The following is a 6,639-nucleotide window of genomic DNA, read 5'->3' as shown; positions in this document are numbered from 1 at the left end:
CTTTTCTGTCTTCTCTTAAAAGGTGGTTTTAAAAGACCACCTTTTCCTTTGATATCTTTTGAACTAATTCTTTATTTCTATGGCTTGCTTGGTTCACCTCATAAATGTTGTCATTCTCTGTCTTCCTACATGTCCCCTTTTTCTCACTGTCCAATGAACTCATGTACTTCTGTAGCCTAGCTCCTGTTTTCACATGATAGCTCAATGTATAGACTGGTAGCATGATCCTCACTCCTAAACCAGGGAATTTTATGCCTTTTGGCCTAACATTTTTCTTCTTCACATCACAGGTACTGCAGACTCAATCACCACCAACTTTATAATCTTTATTCACTTGTGTTTTCAGTATACAACTCAGACAAGAATTCTAAAGATGACTCAGGCTGGAAAGTTAGAAACATCTAAGCTCTTTCCAATTCCTCACATCCAGACTCTTCTGAGTACAATTCACATGTGATTCTCTTCATAATTATGCCTGAGATCATTACAGACATTTGAGATACAATATGGGAAAACAAATAATAGCACAATTCTTTACCATGATAACTTTGTTTTATATTCTATTAAGACCATCTGAGATGACATCCACCTACTACTACCTCTTAGTCCTTCTTTCAGCCCCATCCATTTTCAAAAGTATCAAAATCTATAACCACATTTCATGCAAATACCACTTCAGTATTATTTAACTGTTTTATTTGATAAAACAAACATCAGTAATAATAATTATCCATGAAATCAAATAAATAATGATTGCAGGATAAGAATAAGAAATTTAGCCAGTAAAAATACGGAAATATATATTTTTTGTAAAATAAAGTATAAAATATAAAAGGACTATAAACATTACAATAGACCCATACTTTAAGTATATTAATAATACTTCTTAAAAAATAGAAAATCTTGTACATCCATACTGGTCTACTGCAGAAATATTGTTTTCTTTTTTGTGTTTTAGAGTCTTAGCTTTTAAATATTATTAATGATCATCAAAATTGTTTCTCTTCATGTATTCCTATTCAGACTTTTCCAATCTATCTTTCATCATAGTTGATCACATGGCAATTTTTTAAACTAACTTTGAACTCAAGTATTATTTTAAATTAAGACAAAAAATTTAAGCATAGCAGGAAGTTTGGCATTAATTACTCAACATTTCATTTCAAAATATATTTCACATAATGTGTTTCTGAAATATATTCATTTACTAGCTTTCAAATACCTTCATCCTTGAAAATCTTTGGGCTATATAACTTCATGAGTCTTTTATATTTGTCTCTCATTTAATTCTATTATATTTGCTATGACTTCTGAAATTTTCTTTCTGCTAATTTTTTCTCCTAGAAACATTATAGAAAATAGCTGAATGATACAAACATTTTGAGTTCATTGTTCCAGATTACCTAGTTTTTAATGAAAATTGAGGCACTCAGATGCTGCTGTTTTCGTTTCTTCTGAAGTAAGGAACTCTTGTTATTTTTCTGATACTATATCTCACATCTGATTGGTTTTTCCACATATATATTCATTTCTTTATATTTGCACAGATCCCTTCTCAATCTCTAAGAGCTGTTCGTGAAGGGACCACATTAAGTTTGGAATCTCACTGAACAGCATTTAAATTTGAATCCAGATATTTACAAGTATGTTTGTCTTTAATTAATTTCATCTAAAATTTCAAGTCTTAATCAGAGTTTAACTTCAAAAGGAAAATTCTCATTGATCAGAAAGTAACAAATTAGCTGATCTTCAAGGGTCCATATTACCTGTTAGATTATAAACTACTTCAAAGATTGAGATATATATTTTAAAGTACATCCATCCTGCATATGTGGCTTCATAATGAATCTTGAAGCTTATTTTGGAATGTCCTTTCCTCATTAGGCCTTCATTCTACCACATAATGAGGTAAGAATAAAAAAAAATCTTTCCTCACTGCTCCCAGAATTAATACAACAAAGAAATGTTTCCATCAAAGAGACTTACACAAGATTCAGAGAATGATTATCAGTGACTTTTCTCATTACTGTGACAAAATATGTGACATGTAAAGTTAAAGAAAAAAGATATATTGTAGTTCACAGTTTGTAGAAGCTTCAGGTTACAGTTGACTAGATCCAAAGCAAAGTGGCATGGTAGAGGGGCTCTGAAGATGAGAAACAGTTCATGGCAGGCAGAAGGCAGCAGTGGAGCAAGCAGTGAAATAGCAAAGAAATAATAGAACTCTGTTACTCCCTTTTATCCCTTCTAGGATAACAGTCCTGTTGGTGGTACCACCCATTCCTAAGCGGAATCTTCTCATTATGCACACCCAAAACTATGCCAAACTAGTCAATGGACTGATTTAGTAGTCACACTCCCTTAATTCCAGCATCACACACTTAATTCCCATCACCCCTGAAAAGTCCACCTATGACCACATGAGCTCTTGGGAGAACATCTAGACCCAAGTTATAACAATGTTTATTTGTTCATATCATCCAGAAAGTAAGTTTAATTGTTGAATATTTCTTTGAACATCAAAGATATTCCTGGTCATAATTACATTATTATCTTTCAATATTATATATAATTAACAAAATTTTTCCAGAAATGCAGATATGAATAAGCATTGAAAGTACCTATACTAGAAATAACCAGTAGTCACATAGGGAGGAACTAAAAGAAAATGGTGAATCATCTTCTATAAGACTGATGCACTGATGCTTTCAGAAGAACAAAAAACATTTTAAAAAAGAAAATATTGATAAAAATCAACATGAACATCACCAGTATACATATATAAATACGATAATAATTAGACTTGTAAAGACTAAGACCAAGAATATGATGTGGAAGAGACAGTTAATGACATTTAAATTTGTGCTGATATTGCTGATTGGCTGTTCTGGTCCCGGATGATTTGAAAGCTAATTTGATAAAGAGAACCTGTGAACTTCATAGCAAAGATGAGGCTACTTATAGTATAATAGGAAGGAAAAAAATAGCAGACAATGTAGGTGCCACCTGAGAATTTCATGGTTTTATAAATCTTTACCAAACAATCATAAAAAGAAAAAAGAAAAGTTTGGGAACTTAATTTATTAAAAAATCAACAATTTATTGGTCTCATTTTTGCTGCCAACTCTTTGCAGGTAATAAGACAAATGCTGTAACAGTCAAGTTTATAACTGGTTTTAAGAAAACAATAAAAATTAAATCCTCAAAACTCTGAATGTGAGGCATTAAACATTTTTCCTTCTTAAAACAGTTGATGATATCAACAGTGTTATGGGAACTCAAAGAAAAAGATTATCGATAAAAATCTATTCAGTGTACATGAATAAGTTAAGGAAAATAAGCATTTTACATAACATCTGACACAAATATGTTTTTAGCTCCATAAAGCCTTTCCTAATGTGGTCACAGAAAGGATATGTCATTGAAAAACAAAGGGAATTTTTGGAGTTGCTGAAATAACTTTCAAATTATCCAATTTTGAAGGAACATTTTGTTAAAATTAAACATGTTATTCTTTCTGAAAGGAAATTAATTTCACATTTATTTTTAAAAATGTTCTGGAAAATTGCATAAGAGAAAAACAGGATTGATATTTATGAAATAAATTAAGTTTTACTTATCCTGCTAATGTCTGGTAGTGGATACCTGAGCTAATGCGTGGCATTGGACAGGCAAGTCCCACTCTTACCCACCAGCAACTTTATTCACACCCAAAAGGATCCCGCCAAGTAAGAGGCTCAGGCAAAGCAAGCAAAGCTTTTCCATGTCTGTCCAAATCTCCAATTTTGTTTCACATTGGACATCAAACATTCAGGTAAAGTCACCAACACTTCTTAAGGAATTCCTCACAAAGAGCACGTAATGGATGAAATAATTCCATGTATCTCAGACTGTATAAGTAGCATGGGTAAAATTCTCTAAAGAACCATGCCTTTAGATAGATCATGGATTTGTTTTTCATATGTATTGCTTTTGTCTGAAACACTCTGCTGAAAAGATCTCTTCCTCTTAGCAAATGGCATTAATGTGTTTATGTGGAAACTCAGTTAATCAGGACATGTCTTCTTTTTTGTCCCCCAGGGCATGCCATATTTCTATTCAGAGAATGAGTGGCTTAGACTAGCTTCTAAATTTCCTTCCTGTCAATAACACTTCCAGTGTTTCACATACTTGATAAGTGCACAAAATTAAAGGATATGATAAAGTTAAAATAAATTGATGATAAAGCTGTTGGACTTCTTTTCTATTTTTATAAAGACTGCCATCAAACTCAAGAGAGACCAATGGATAATGATAGATGAGAAACAATCATAATTTTGGAAGAGCATCATAAAAATTCCAATTCAGTGTAAATTCCAGAAATTTTGGTGTTATGTTTCTCCTAGCAGCTTTCAAATGTCTCCAAAATGGAAAATTTTTCACTAAGTTAAAAATGTGTCACAAATTTCTGTTATATTTGAGGAAATTTCTAGAATTTTTTGTTTCAAAAAATCAGAGAAAATGGCTAAAAGATAACAAATTGACATTATTTGATCCATTGCTTTAGAATTAGTGTCTGATTCTTACTGAAACTTCAATAGACAATTAGAATACTAGTCTGTTTTTGCTTTTTTGTTTTGTTTTCATCTGTTTGGTTAGCTTTAAAAGACTAATGCTTCTTGATGGTAAGAATTCCTTTACTGCATACCTCTTTTAAAAACTCAAAACAACTAGAAGTAGCTGCTGCTTTCACAACTATCTTGTGAAGCACTACAAATTTTCTCAACTCTACAGAGCAAAACAAAAAAAAGAATATATACTTATTGAAATTTTTTGCATCCTCATAAAAATTTTTACTTAGATGTTTTGATTATACTGAAATAATAGTATTTGTGTAAATAATCATTCAGGAAAATGTAAGTACATTTTAATAGCAGCAAACTTTTAAAAAGCTGTAATGTAAGCAATGGTAAGTCAAGTCATTTACATAACTTTCAATTCTCTTATTACTTAATTTGAAAATATTTTGAAGCATTCCATATATGGTAAACTGTTTCTTGCATGAGCTAATATTACCTAAAGTATAGTTAAGAAGTTTTTATAATAGGAGATATTTTCACTGCATGTATAATCTTGTGAAAATTAAATGCAACTGTGCTATTCCCCAATATTTCTAAATGCCTAATAGCTAAATTAGAGATTTCTAATAATACTGTACCATTAAAATAGAATTTCACAGCAAAAATCTGATTTATACATGTATCAACTCCAAAAAAACACATAGACAAATAATGTATGAGAACTGTATTTTTATTAGTTTCCTATGCAAAATGAATTCATATTCATATTTCATTTCTTTTAGACTCAATGAAAGCACTAGGGTGGAATTATAACTGTAAGTTGCCAACTAAAAGAAACAAATATCCAAAAAGAAAAAAAACCCAAAATATTAGAAATTGCTGAGTAATTCAGAACTGGCACAGTTCACTCAAAAAAACTTGTATCGAGGGTCCTACTCTTTGTTAGACACTATGAATAAAATCAGAGTACAATTTCTGACTTAGGAGACATCATTTTAAAGGAATATAATGACTATGGAAATGACCCTTATTTTTTCTTTCGCAGAGCTCTTATCCTTCTCCTATTCTTCACAGTGTTCTTTTAGTCTGTGTAGACTTTGTAAACTGAAAAGCGGGGTTGAAATAGGAACCACTATAGAATCAGTGATTGCTGACGAGTGGTGAGCACCTGCCTTGCGTCCCACTGTCGAAGGGGTCCTAGGAAAAAACGGAGGAGCAGACCACAGTGTACTGTTAAATAATAAGCCTGTGGGTCCAGACAGGCTCCTTTCCAAACATTCTTGATGGGGTGGAGGAAACACGAAGAATCAGGAGGATGATTCAGAGGGGTTGAGGTGGGTTCTTTGACAATGCTTTCTGAGTTTAGATAACTATAATGTCTGAGTGTCATTTGAATGCTTCCATTGTCACCAGAGCATAAAAAGTTCCCCCAAAGAAAGCGCCTATGTGCATTTGTTGCAAAATTTGTGTGCATGTGGGTTATTTGGCACCAAGCTTAGATGAAGTATGCAGGCACAGAGAGACAGAGAGGAAAAAGGTCTAAAGCTGGAATAGTATTGATGACTGTGGCTGGCCATGAAACTCATATCACAATGAAGGAGAATCACTTGGTAACTAATTCTTACAACTTTGGGATATAAATCATAGAGTGCATATAGTATGCTAGCAAATGCCTGACATCTCAAAAGCATTCAGCAAAGGAATCCTACTTAATTATTGCAATCTCCATCATTTCATTATCATAATTATCATCATCATCACATTCCTTCCTGAAGGATATTGTTCCAGGTGCCAGCTCAACTGTTCCCAGTTGAATCTAGAAACTGAAATGCTTGATTTTCTAATTTTCCAGGTAAAATTATGCAAACAAGAGAGAAACAGCAGCATGTTCTAATTGCTTGAAGGTGACCAAAGGCAGTCACCATGGCTGATGGACATGACACCACATGGCTCTGGAATGGATTCATCCCAAGGTGCCCTGTGGTTGCTCTTTTTATTTTCAGTTTTAAGCTATAGCATTGGGGATATTTTAAACAATTGACTAACTTACCCTCAAAAGGAAAATGTAATCAGTGGACAG

Source organism: Cavia porcellus, unplaced genomic scaffold (assembly GCF_034190915.1).
Source record: "Cavia porcellus strain 051 isolate PalLab524CR breed Dunkin Hartley unplaced genomic scaffold, mCavPor4.1 scaffold_8, whole genome shotgun sequence".
Lineage (NCBI taxonomy): Eukaryota > Metazoa > Chordata > Mammalia > Rodentia > Caviidae > Cavia > Cavia porcellus.
This window is presented reverse-complemented; position numbering follows the sequence as displayed.